Source organism: Strix aluco, chromosome 2, assembly GCF_031877795.1.
Source record: "Strix aluco isolate bStrAlu1 chromosome 2, bStrAlu1.hap1, whole genome shotgun sequence".
NCBI classification, from domain to species: Eukaryota; Metazoa; Chordata; class Aves; order Strigiformes; family Strigidae; genus Strix; species Strix aluco.
The window spans coordinates 16,151,382-16,165,799 of NC_133932.1; the positions used below are offsets into that span (position 1 = coordinate 16,151,382).

At 36.6% G+C, this 14,418-nt stretch overlaps 1 protein-coding gene across 5 annotated transcripts in view; it reads left to right on the forward strand.

Moving 5' to 3' along the window:
* The window catches only part of EPHA3 (EPH receptor A3), a 231,936-nt gene that overhangs the window by 35,632 nt on the left and 181,886 nt on the right, over window positions 1-14,418 (forward strand). Inside the window, exon 2 of one of the 5 annotated variants that reach the window (XM_074812220.1) lies at window positions 1,102-1,188. The exons of 3 other annotated variants lie outside the window; for them this stretch is intronic. The gene's annotated coding sequence lies outside the window, so the exon portion shown is untranslated. Of the gene's footprint in view, window positions 1-1,101; window positions 1,189-8,535; window positions 8,566-14,418 lie in introns of those variants that run through there. One more of the 5 variants, XM_074812227.1, reaches the window with a different exon arrangement.

A 14,418-nucleotide genomic window follows, 5' to 3' on the forward strand; every position in this document is an offset into this window, starting at 1 on the left:
ATTCTGTAATGGTGGTCAGAAGTATTACAATATAATAGTTCTTTGCCTCCACTTTTAGGAATATAGTAGAAGCTCTCTGGTCTTTTTTTTCTATGAAGGTCACAGAAATGCAGATAGCTTCATAGCATGCACGTACTGACTCTTCTGCTTGATAAAGTAGTTGAAAAACATGATTGTGCAAAGTTACATAAGTTTAGTACTGTATGCAGCCTTTTTTGTCTGTAAACACCACAGCCCCCACCCCCCCCTTTTTCATAGCCTTACAGTACATACTTGTTATCTATGAGCTACATAAGCCTTGACAGTTTTGGTTTATAATGAGTTTGTTTAATGAATTAATTTTCAGGTTCTTTCAGCCATAGTTTCACAGATAGATTGTTTCTGGAACACTGAAGAGAAAACTCTAAAATAAAGTATTTAATTGTGTCATGTATACATTGTGAAAAGTAAATTTTTGCCCAGATTGCCTCTGACAGAGGCAAAAAGATGATATGGTCACAGTTGTAAAAGAACTGGGATGTCAGAACACGCCACGGAACTTGTATATGCAGTATAACAAATGTTACATCTATTCGTCTAGCCAGGAATTGACTGAATTCAGTTGGCTGTGGAAAATTGCTATTTTGGCTTTCTTTAAGCAGTTTTTAAATTTCTTTCTTGTTTTGTGTATGAGAAGGCTTTTCTGTGGATGCAGGGAAGAAATAGAAAATATTTTTGTTAATGTAAAAGATACCATGTCTCTCTTTTCCACATGGGCGGCATCTTTAATTTGTCAGAAGTAACACCACCTCCCTTTAGGAATGTTCCTAAACCCTAGTGGTACGAAGATGAATTCAGGTCTCAGCAGCAGGTCACAGAGCTTTGTAAATGTGAGGCTAGTTCTCACACTTAAGTCTTCAAATGTCAGCTTGAGTTCTTCTGGATGCAAGTGGTTTTTTGTCTGTCCATTTATCTTTCTGCATGTTTTGCTTTCCTGATTAAGGTATCAAACTTCTATGGACATGACATTTTTGAGTCAGCTTGCATATTTTGTCATGTAAAGATTTCCAGCAGCAAATCTTGAGAAATATTCTTGCTCCATCAATGTGGTTTATATTGCAGGTAGGAAGGATGCTGAGAGCAAAGGACTCCGTGTTTATGTAGGAAGCAATAAACAAGAAGGGGGAGAGTGAGAACTGAATATGCAGGGTAAGTGTGTGTGCAGTGTGATGACATGTGGGCTGCCTTTTCTAGGGAATTTGCAAAAGTGGTGCTAGCGTTTGGGTGCTGTGGGAGTTCCTTCTCTAAAGATACTTACTTTATCGGATGTCTGTGGTATATACACAACATGCAAGAATGATTTACCCCTTCAATTAAAAGTATTAGGATTTGAACATGAATGAAAATGATTGCATCATGGAGACATGAGTTCTGTCTTTCCTTCCCCTCTCTTTACTTCCTTTTTCTGCTTCTTGTACCTAGTCCCCAAGAAATGAAATGGAGGTGAAAGTTCTGCTCTTGAATTTCTGAAGTAATCAGTACCTTGATCTGCAAGGAGCTCTTCTTTCAGTTTTTTTGTGAATACAGTTTACCAATTTAGGACTTCGAATTCAAGCATTTGAGACAAATTTTATAGAAGAGGAGTTTGTTCATATGAATTATTAGTTTCTTCCGTGTTCGGTTTTGAAGTGCTGAACTGTTGAAAGATCTCTCTCAGCTGTAGAATAAAGTCTTACTTTATTGTGAAGGTGGGAGCACCAGCAGATATCACAGTTACCATTCAGCAGGAGTCTCAGGTGCCAGCGCTTTCAGAATCTGTGAATTTCTTTTGAAAACAGTTTTTTTGCCTCTCATTTGTGTTTTGACAGTGGTCCATGTCAGAAGATACAGTCCTTGTGTGCAGTTTGTAAATATCCTTGTTCTAGTGGTGTAAGTGTGAAATAAAAAGCTGTTCTTCAAGCTGCTGGTTCCCGTGACTGGCCGCCGGTACAAAAAGCCCTGACATTTGCTAGCAGTTGGCAAAGGGCGGCTCTACATACGTATTTTAATTTCCAGCTCTGGGAATGCAGGTAAGCTTTAGGGAGACCGTACTACTTGTTTCAGTAATTGGATGAAATCAATAACAGCGAAATAGAGTATTTGAGTAGTTTTCATGACAGAAAGTCAGTGTTAGGAAGTATTTTCTGCTGATCAGCTGACCTTTTGGTGCTTGGTGCCATATGCCAACATGTTAGCTCTACTTTCCTATTAGGAATTTCCCATTGGAAAATGAGCTGTTACTGGTAATTTTAAAACAACAATAACATACCACCCGCCAGCTCTGGGAGCATAGTTATAGGTTATGGCATTCAATTAAAAATTATGTACTGAATTGTCTGGATTATGTGGTACTAAACACAAAAGCATCTCACAGATCAAGGGTTTTTATCATTGCAGTCTGCCGTAAAAATCGTGTCTTTTCGTCATCTAAACATGTCCATGTTTTGGTTTTTTTAGTATATACAAACTAATTTTAAAAAGAATTTCCTAAAAGAACATGAAGTATGTGTACTTTTTCATAAACTAGTATTTATTACACTAGAACCTCTAATATTAAGTGGTTTGCTAGTATATCAGAGTAGCCAAATGCAGTGAATGTGAACTGAGGAAAACACTGTCAAGTCTTGGAAATCAGGTTTTCACTTTACTGGAAATTAAAGAAACCCAACCACAAACAAAAAAAGTCATAATTCCCAAAGAAAGCAGTAAGTATTAAAAGAATTCAGTCAAATTCAAATGAGAGCTATATACCAGATCATTGTATGGATATCAAGTTCTTTATGATTTATGGTACAAGAGTGACTATGAAATTAACTTGATAGTCATTGATCTTGTCCTGCGGTGTATTGACAACATGCAGTGTGATATCTGTCTTCCAGAGTTTGACTGCTTTCTTACTGCTCTCAAAGTAAAGGTTATTCCTTATTACTCTACTTCTTACTTTGTTATTAATATGAAGGAGAAGCAAGCATTCTGACCTTGCTCTCCTACTGTTTTGAGCAACTTGTTTGGTTTTGCTGGCATTATATAATTTGACTTAGACTACTTTCCTCCAAATTTACATTTGAGAAATTTAGTCTTCATTAAATGCCTTGCTTCTGAAGTCTTCGTAACGAAGTAAGACTTGCTGGGTGATTGGTGTGTGTGAAAGTTTCACCAGGTATGCAGAGTTAAAGTCTAGGTGATAAATTCCTTTACTTTGTGCTTTGGACCAGTTTACTTGCTCTATATTCTCTAATCCATCTCCCTTAGGTCTATTGCCTTCTTTCCACAGCTCTGAATAGTTTCAGATGGCTTATTTGAAATTCATCAAACCACATAAATATGATTTATTTTATAAGCTTTGGAATTTAAGTTGCCATATAGACAGCATTTAGACGTGAATACAGTGTTTAGTTCAATGCAGTTTTTCAGGATATTACCTCTGATTATTTGATGCTTGTAGGCATAGGAAAACTGTTGCGGATCCTCTTCAGAGCTTTTGGGTATTCCTCTGATCCATTCAGATCTGCTTTAAGGGCTGCCTGCAAGGAGGAGCCATATAAATATCTCTCAAATATCACTTTCATAGAGAAATAGAAAAACTCAATAGTATCTATCAGAAGTGTAAAGGGAAGTAGTCATGTGTTATACAAAATCCTTTAATGGTTGGACTTGCTTACTAGAAATGATGGGCATTTCAGACTATGTAACAGTTTCAGGTGAGATGTAGGAATACAGTGTGCAGTGGGGAAAAAAAAAAACAATTTTGGCAAGCTGAGAGTCATAGTATTTCTGATTGTGGCAACTTAATTTTAATAGACAGTGAGTGGTGTTCTGTATCACAAGCCTGGTCAGATCCTGATTTCTAGTGGTAAGATGAAGTGATACATCTCAATATTTCTTGAGGGAAAAGAAGAAACTATTACTGTTGTGCTCTAGTAAACTTGTAGTGACAGGACATCAGCTGAATTGATTCAATATAGTGAAAATATACATAAGAATGGTTCTTATTTAGATTCTGGTCTTACTAAAGGTTGGTATATGGAGCTAGTTTCACTGACCATTCTGTGAACTCACAGCATTGAGTCTTCCAGGGGTGTTAAAGTAAATCCATTTATGGTATGAAAGTCGTGAGAACAGAATGTGCCTGTGACTGACAGGTAATCTGCCATGAGCATTTCTAGGGCTGCAGCATAATTTCAATAGCAGCTATAATCATAGTGTCTGAAGAGTTTTGAATATGTGTGAGTGCTTTACTGATTTTTTTTTTTCTTCTTTGTTGATTTAAATATTAATAGGAAATTCTTTAGGTACAAATATGATCTCAATTTTACTACGTTGTACTGTAGCATTAGTGTGCTGATTTCAGAGGAATAGCTCTTACCTTCTGTGCAGAACAAATGCTTGGTTTAGAGTATCGTTAATGAAATCACATTTTCTTCCCAGACGATCACTAAATCTAAGTAGGTGAAAGTGTAGTAACAGCTAGAACTCTAACTTAATGAAGTTTTGCTGTTGTTTTGATACTTATTTATGTCAGGCTAATTTTACAGGTTTGATTAGTCTTACAATTAAGAACCTTCTATTCCCCCCCCTTTTTTTAAGGCATAGGCACATAGTTGGTTAAAATGAAGTATTGCTGTTTTCTGAAATGCAATTAGTAGTCTGTGTTATTTAGTGATAAATAACAAAAGAAAATATATTAATTGTATAGCTGCTGTATATCTCACTAGCATGTTTTCTTTGGGGGGAAAAAAAAAAAAAGAAAAGAAAGAAAATGCCGATTAGGGGCTGGCAGAAAAAAATCACATAAAAACATACGTTTTTTTTGGGGGTATGGGAAAGTGAATAAGAAAGTGATTTTTAATGAGAAAGTAGTTTTCTGTTTCGTGACAGTGATTTGTGCCAGTTGCTGCAGTATAAAATAAGAGTTAAAATTAAACAAATGGTACAAGAAGTAAAATTACTGAGGTATGGAGTTTTCATCTGAGCCCTTAAACTTTGAATTGTGGTTTTTACTATATCATTATGCATGTCTCAAATATAAAGAGTCTTGATATTTGTAGAGCAGTAACTTGTGTAACTGTTGTTGCTTTACTACCTGGACTTGATTTGCAGGTTTTCTGTAATGTCATTTTGAGCAGCAGTTCTTTAATCTTCTGTTAATATGGTTTGACACATTCTAACCTATAAGATAATGTTTTATTGAAATGGTGTTTGTAAATAGTAAACTGGGTACCAGTAAAGAGCTTCAGGTAGACATTTTTGTTGTTTAAAATCAACTGGTAAGCCACTGTTCAAGGATGCTTTACTGGGATCATTAACTTAATTTAGTAGGGTATTAAACCTACAGTTGCAGAAACTTCTTGTGTGAGCTATATCCTTAGGCCTCTCCAAAGGTCTGTCAAAAGTGTAACCTTCAGCAAAATCCACATATTTGAGCTTCTGTGAGAAATTGTGATTGTCTACATTATGTAGGGTGTACCATGGGGGTTTACACAGAGTGGAATACTATGGTACCTGGAAGCTGGGGACATAAAAAGTAAGTTACAAAAATTCAAAAGACATTGCACTGCTTTAGTAGGTATAAGCTTAGCTGTAACTGACTCCAGGCAGAGTTTCAGTTCATCAAATACAAGTGTATGAGTTTGGTGGAATTATCCCAGCAAAAAGCCAGCAAAAAGCTGAAAAAAGAAGCAAAAATTAAACATTTCAGTGGTTAAGTGGGATCATTTTAGAAAGAACTGCATTTTATCATGGAGGATTGAGGATTGCTGTCCATTTTTTAAACAGTATTATGTAACACTTTGGGTTCCTCAACAAAACCATATTTAATTTTAGTTTTCATCTGTGGTATGTTATCTGTACGCTGTGCACACATGGTATGTTTATGGCTGATACATTTATCAGCTGTCATAATGGCACATCACGTTTTTGAGTTTTAGCATTTTAATTATATGTATTTGAGTTAAAATGCTTATGCATCTCCTTTCATGGTCAAGTAACTGTATATGTCATCAATCAGAGGAAACCAGAAAAAGCATAATCTTTGGTGTTGTGTCTTTTATGACATGGAGTTTGGGACTAAAATAATTTTCTTGCTGTTTTTAAATTTGCATGACCCAGATGTTACTTAAGTGTAAAGAATGAATGTGAACCTCCATAGAATATTTTTGTAGGAGCAAAATAGTTAACATTGTATTTCAGTCACATCCATAGCTGTTAAAGTTTATATCATTTGAAAAATTTATGGACAATATATTGCAGGGGAGGAATGCAGTGTGATAAGAGAGCACAGGATATTAAAAGACATTATATATCCAAAAAAAGAAAGATTTAATGTACTCAGGAACTGCGGCATGGATGTGGAAAAATGAAAACGGAAAATTAGCTTGCAGATAAAAAAGAAAAAACTCGAAACAATTGAAGGTCAAACACTGACAAATTTTGCCTTTGAATGATAGACGGGGCTTTGTCACTTTCTCCAGTGTGCTCCTGCTCTCTGCGCTGACTGCACAGTGCTTGCAGTGCAGAGGTAAACTTCCTTAGGCCTCTCCTAAGTCTGTAGATACGTTTATGTCTGTGGCCATGGTAATTGCCGTGCAACACAGAATTGGAATACAGTTTTCCAGGCTTTCCCAGAAAACTGAAAAGCAGGCTGTTGTATGATCATGAAATAAAACAGCCATCCAGTTACTTAGTTTTTTCGGGGGTGGGGTGTTAGTGTGTCTTTTTGTTTCTTAACATCAGCCAGTCTTTTTCACCATGAATTATATGTTTCACGATGTGTAACTGACACCATAGTTCACAGCATCTCTGAATTTGTTCCAGAGTTTGTCATAAATACCTGATACTTCATTGTCCTGTTGTTTTTAGCTTGCTTCTGCAAACCCAATGAACAGGATTTTATCTTTTTTCTAGAAATATTGTTTTACTCAAAGCAGATGTTTTGTGACAAATAATTTGAGGGTGTAGCATTGAAGAGACATGAACTAAAGCCTCTTGAGAGCAGCATTTTCTGGAGAAAAAATTGAGGCATGTGGGGAAAAAATAATCCAGCAGTATTGGTGCCACCATAGTTGAAAAAATGAATGTATTTATTTTGGTGAAATTTACTGAGAGAAATTTATTTAAGGTGACTGTGATGTTATAGTGGAGTTCATAGTATAATTTGGTTTATGGTAAGTTTTCATTAGTTCCTAAACATTATCTGGATGCAATAAAACAAGGATAAAATATTTGTAGGTAACTCTAGTACTAAAAATGAGCACTGAGAAGACTGTAAGAAACAGCTTTAGATTGAAAAGGAACAGGTGGATCAGAAACAGAGGAACTTTTTTAGAGACCAGTACAAAGGCTCATTACTTCCCCCCCTTCCCTTTGGGCTTGGAGTTTTCAGAGTGTTATAACTGAGAAATGTGCTTGGTAAGTACAGAAGAGCAGGAAACACTGTGCCTTACTATGGAGTTTCAGCTTGAACGTGCTGCTGCAGGAGTGGTGTGAGACCTTGTAGGTCAGAACACTGTGAGTGTTTGTTCTTGGAGCAACAGCAAGGTATTTCACCTGTCTGTTCCTGAAAAATGTGACAGAGTAGCTAGCACTTCAAGCAGACAGTTGTATTTCAACACTGCTGTAGAAAGTAACAGTATAGAGTATGTCTTCAGCTTATCTTTGGATCTCTCTTCTGTTACTCAGTATATAAAACATAGAAAAGAAAGGTATAGGTAGAAAAGGGTTAAAATGACTGAGGTCATAACTGGATACTGCAGCCTTGTAGAACCTCACTCCAGGAGGAGAGAATGCAAACAGGCATCAAAATCATTCCCCCAAGGACCACTTACTATACAAAGGTTCATTACTTCTTTTTTCACTAGTAGTTCCACCTTATTAGTCATAGAGCTACTGCAGCAATATGTGTAAGATTAGTGGAAATTTTATTAGTATCTACATTTTCAATAGTCCACTTTAACTATTTAAATCTTACTGTATTGGGTTTCTTGGAGAAAAGCTAATAGACCTTTAAGAATTGTGGTTAGGAGGTGTTTTTTATGGTATTAGACTGTTTCCTAGCTTTTTCATAGGGACAGGAATTTGTAGTATGTAGCTGCAAGAAAAAAGGCTGTGCTGTTCTTACTTGTTCTGCAATCAACATATAAATATGCTGGAACAAGCTATTTGTTACAGCCTAACTCAGGCTGTTCTTTGAAGGAATGCGGGTGGTCTTACTGCTTGGCTTCTCAGTACTTTTCTCATTTCAGACCTAACCAGGTATTGCACAAAGCAGCAAAATAAATCCAACTAAACTGGGAAAGCAAACCACTTGAACAGGCATCTTTCTGTCCCCTAGATGAGCAGGTTGGATCCCTGAAGTACATGTCCTTATAGGTTGTTCAGCCTGATTTTAAAATTCCAGCTAATGGGGTTCCTCTGGGAGATCTTTTTGCAGCCTGCTTTATATCTCTCACTGTTATGAATTATTTGCTGATAATCAGTCTCCTGTTTCTTAATGGGATTTTTTTTTTTCAATGAGTGCTTTCTGGATTTTACCCTGGTGAATCGTGTAAAGTAAGTCCTTTTGTATTTCTTTGTTCTTTAAATAGCTGTTACGTGATCACTTCGGTTTTGCTCTGTTTAGCAGAAATACATAGCGCTCGAACTCTACTACTTGCATCAATCTATCCAGTTTCCATTGCTGTTTTTCCTTTGGGTTCTCTGCCATTGTTGATCCCTTTCTGTTGCTAAAGGTAAAAAGCAAGCTCACTGGTCAGTCTCATGGTTTTGAACTGATGGAAGCGTAGGTATCATCTGAAGGAATCTAAAAAGTTTTTCACTCATAAGAAGTGATGATCAGCAATGAAAAGAAGGTCGAATAACTGTAAGAATGGGAATGTGTGAATTAACAGTGATTGCAAAGGGACTGCTCAAATGAATCCAGTGGATCATGTAGTGTTTGAAAAGTGGTAGTTCTCTTTGAAAGTAATAGTTTATTAATTATTTTTTAATTTCCTGCATCTCGTTTGTACACAAAGCTGAACTTACACTAAACTGCGGTAAATTAGAAGTATGGAGACAGTAAAAGAGGGAAAAAACTTTGATTTATAGAGTGAGCAGGAATGCTAGGTGCTATTACTTAAAGGGAAAATAACCCTTTCATATTTTGATATCATTGAAGGAAATCCTCCTTGTACAGGGGGCATAAGAACCCTTCTAAGTTTGGGCTTTGGCATCTTGGTTATCTCTGATTCCAGCATACTTGAATTAGGGAACAATAGGAAATTTAATGAATGTTTTTCATAAACATTTTAAAGTAATATGCACTATAATCTTAACCCTACAGTTTAAAAAATGTGACTCCCTGTAGAAAAGCAGATTAGGCCAGATTAAGATTCAAATAACTGATTTCAACATAAATGCTACTCATTGTCCAGTTGAACTTGTAATTCTTTCATTTTATGAAAATTGTATTTTTTCATTTGCTTTTGCCACTTTAAAATCACAATGTGACAAAGAGAAAACCAAGTTCCTTCTAAACACCTTTCATTTTTTGTATTGGTTAAGTGATTAGCACGAAGACGTTTCTAAATTACATTCCATGACTTTTAAGAATTAATATTTTTTCTGTTGTGTATACAACTTAGACACTAGTTTCTGTGGTATGTATTAATTGTAGATTTCATGTATGGTGGCAGGAAAGAAAAATTGGAATTACTGGTATTTATACTACCTATTGGTTCTAGTTGTTGTGAAAACTTTGCTCATGGCAAAGCTTTCAAGTTCATAATAAAAATAAACCTTCTTTGAGGAGCATTTAGCAGTTTGTGCCTTGCATTGAAGGTGTGTGTGTGACGGATAGAGAGCAGCTGAAAGATGAGTTTATGCCTTTGTTTTCTCCATATGGAAAATAAAAGTGGAAAAAGGTCACTTGAATCCTAAAACTTAGTCCACCGTGATTGCATTAATTCAGTCTTGAAGGACCTGAAGATACCTATTCTACAAATTGTAAGGCACTTCCTAACTCTTTGTAACAAAACCAAGTATACTGGTAAATAACAAACTTCAGTAGTGTAAGATCCATAATAGTAAACCAGCCACAGCTATATTCGACACAGAATTGAGATCAAACATTAGCGTCATCTCTCTCAACAACAGGAAATTCATTATATAAAATTGCAGATGTTCCTAGGAATTGGGCCATGATGTTGACAAGATGGCAAGATACATAAATGGAAGTTCCTGAACATTATTTTGTGATATGAAATGTTTTGTTAATAATCACTTTATACCTGCAATGTCAAAGAAGTTGTATCAACTATACACACAAGAGACTTTTAATGGCATGGCAGCCACAAGCGTACCCTATAGAGGAAGTGAATTTACATTCTTCCCTTTTCTGTATCCGTTCTTCTGCATTCTCACCCTTTTTCAATTTACTTTATCTGAGGGTTAGAAATACACAGTTTGCTCCATACATTTCAGCAGGAGATGCCCTAATACAAAATAATGTGCTGCAAAGACATCCAATGCAGCTATCTTTCTAACTCAGGTGGAGATGTCAAAGCGTCTGATACCTGAAAGAATTGCACTGCAAGCTTTGTTTTTTCTTCTCTTGTTTGGGAAACTTAGTAAGCACCAACTTAAAACACGTTAGCTTGCTTTGTCTCCTGTCAAAAATCTGTTGATGATGCAGGATTGTGTGTCAACTTTAGAATTGATCAGACCATGTAAACTTCATCCATTAATATTTTAGGAATATCTGATTTTCATAGAAGAGCTAGTTGTAACTAATGTTTTAAGTAGCTATCCAGAAGACAGCTTGAATTCATGTTTTTCTGTGTGGGTTTCCTTTTTAATAATACTTTGTTACTGAATGTAACTTTAAAAAAATTGTCTCTGCTTTGATTTTTTTTTTGTTGTCTTGAATCAGGAAGGTACATAAGCATATCCTTAGCTTAAATGACTTCAGAATTTTGCTGGACAGGTTCCTGCATGTCTTACACTGTTTACTGAACAGTGGAGCATTTATCATTCCTGAGAGGTCTGATGTTTGTGTATTCATACCTGAATGGAAGAATTCATAGATGGTTCTCCCTGAGTAAGCAATACTTGTAATTTGTGCATTGATAGCTCTGGCTACTGCTACATATTTTCTGTTATCTCTAAAAGTGAAACATCTGTACTGTGTTCCCAAGCTAGAGCAGTGTTTAGGCATTATCAGTGGTGTGTACACTTAGTTTTTGTTGTAATACATATTTCTTCTAGAAATCTTTTGGGTAGGTTTTCTTTCTTTCAGCTGTTCTTATTTTAAATCTGTAATTTTAATAGCTAAAGCAGCACAACAATGTAGAAGGTACATTCAGTACAATGAATGAAGTAAGGCTCTAATTCTGCAAAACCTTCTACATCTGTATCACTCCCATCTTTGGATCCCATTGAAATTAAGGAGTTTGCTATCTGTAAAGTTAAACAGATACTTCTGAATTTGCAGGAGCAAATGTTTTATCAATTTTTTTGTTGCTGTTTGAAATGTCAGTGTTATGAAAGTTCTTTTCTCCATAAGGAGTTAGAACTATAGTAGGGAAAGTTCTAGGGTTCTAGGGACTGAAACAGCTTTAGTTTGGGAGCATTAGAATTTAGTTTGAGGTTGTGGAAGAGGAACTGTGCTTTTCTAAGAACCTTGTTCCGTGGTCTTACAGTTCGGTTGCATGTGCTGACCTTGTCTCTGAAGTTTTCCTGTTAGCAGACTTGTCAGGCTGTGAAATATAAAGGCAATGCTAAAAAAATGCCAACAACTTTCCTCCTTTATTAGAAATGTTTAAAGCATCAGAAAACTAATAATAGAAAAGTTAAATGTTGGCATTGTATTAAAAAAAAAAAGTAATCTTGAACTAATTTGAAGTCCACAATTAGCCTGGATCACAGGTGGCAAGAAGTTTTAATGATAGACTGGCCCAGGCCTTGAGGTAAATTATGCATAATTATTCATAACTGCTATTTTTGGCTTGCTTGCATTTGTCCTAGACCTCTGCCTGAGGAAACAATTTGAAATAATTAGTGTGCGAGTGCACTGACAATGATGAATGAATCAAATGCATCTGGTGCCAAACATGGATCTTGATAAGAAGCAGATAACTTTGGCAACTGTGGATTTTTTGTTTTTCAGTCTCTGAGATGGGGAACAGTTTGTTCGTTTTATTAGGCTGACATGCTCAAGGTAGAAAATTACCACTCACTGGGCCGTGATCAAAGTGCAGCTAGGAATTCTAGCATTGCAAACACGAAACAGTTCTGCAGACTGTGTGCGCAAATATTAAAGACAAAGAAAATGAAGGGGATATCAAGGTGGAACATTTTGAACACACAGATCAGAAAAGCCAAAAGTTAATGTTCCAACAGCAAAATGCATTGCTTATGTTACATAGGTTGCAGGCACAATTTATGTAAATATTCAGCAGCGTAAATACAGCTGCATGTCATTACTCAGGGCAAAGCAAAAGCAGAAACAAGAAGATTCCGCTCAGATTCATGCATTGTAACTTAGTTAAGAACGTGTCTGGAGTCTTCAGGGGTGTTTCTTTCTCTGGCTTGAGTGCTCAGTGTCTCATGTATGTAATTGACTTTACATGCTTTTAGATCTGGATGATTGTGAGGCTCTTTTTAAATGAAAGTGTTTAATGAAGAGGGGAAACAGCATGTTTCAATTAGTATGCCCAAGGTAGCTCATTTTTTATCTTGTTGGACTAGTGAAAGAACTCTTAATTGTTTTGAGTTTTCTCATAATAAATTGAATAAAACAAGAAGAGGGCACAAGGTAGTGTTCAGGTCAGTGACTCAATAACTTAGCTATGACTGCCAATCTCTCAACGCAGAGATTATGTGGCTTGTAGTTACTACCTTGAAATTGTAACATTGGGAGTAAAGTTGTCTGAAACAAATGTGGCTGTAAAGAAAGATTTTTTTTTTTTTCAGACTGAAGTGCAAGGTATAAATTTGACTGTATAGCTGATAAGTTGGGAGCTGAGCTGTTGACTCGCTTTTTGTCTCTTAAGTGTTTCAGGTAAAGTTGTTACAATGAAGATTTAAGTATTCCCGGATGTCAACTGCTGCTGCATATGCTGTCTTTTAAAGGAGTTTCTTGGTGACACGCGTCTTATGCATTTGATTGGATCTTAAACTGTGTAAACTTCAATAAGAGTTTAGTCTTCTAGCTTCTAGCTCCTCTTCTGGCTTCTGCTTCTATATTTAATTAATGTTTTTCTAGTAATTTCTAGTGATTTTCCTAATGAGAATCATAACATTGCCCCAGAAACCTACGCCTGTGTGATTAGTACTCACTACAGAGCTCTGATATGTTGTGGATATGGCAGAATATGGATATAAAGACATTTTTGGCCTCTATAAGTGAAATCCCTTTTCCTAAGGGAAGTTCTGCTGTGATGATAGGTTTATATGATCAGATATTTTTTGTGTAAACATCTCCCAGGGCCATGTCCAAATTCCTTAAAATCACTGAAGTTTGTTTGGTTGTTCTTTAATCTCAGTGGTCTCTGGATCTGGTGCTTGGTATTAATGTCGGAGCAGACTAGGGAAAGAAAATGTTGTGAATGATTGTAGGTTCAGAGTCTTTATTTAATCAGCTCAGAAACTTAAAAAAAGTGAGCCCACGTGTTAAATGCTGACTCACTGCATAAGCTCCATTCAGCTTGTACACTCAGAGGCAAAATGTCTAACTAGCTTGGGTCATTTTATATTATTTTAACTGCCAAAGATACCAGAAGCAAAACTCCTCACAGTCCTGAGGCTACCAGATGAAATGCCAAATGAATGCCTGAGCAAAGGCTCTGTCGAAGTCAGACTGCTGAGATCTTTTTTCGATTCCTTTGTTCTGGATTCTGCCTCTGGCCATGACTGGTGAGCTGCTGTGTCCAGCTCCTGAGGCTGACCCTGCTCAGGCGTTGTCTCTGCAGCCCAGGCTCTCTGCTGAACAGGCGTCCTAAGATGTATCTAAGTGGACACTCCATATCTACTGTACCAGATCCGGGGGCATCTTGACCTGTGTCCAGAAGTCGGAATACAATTTTTGGTTGCCCTGTAAACTGCCTGTCTCCAGCAGATTCTGAATCCAGAACAGATCTTACGGTTCAGCACGATTTTCCACTCTTGTGGAACACAAAGGTCCTGTGGGGAAAAAAGGATGTATAATCACCTAATTAAGCAGTATCGTAATGCATATGCACAGTGGAGCGGAGTTAGATTTCCATGTCTCAAAGAGCATACAATTGATTGACAGTTCAGTTGCTCTGTGAAGAATGAGAGGAAATAATGCTATTTTGTGCATTCCTGTCTTTTTGAGGATCTGGTGGGATGCTTTCTTTCAGAAGGTGTTACTGGCCTTTTAGTAAGGAGTTTGCAGCTCTGGAC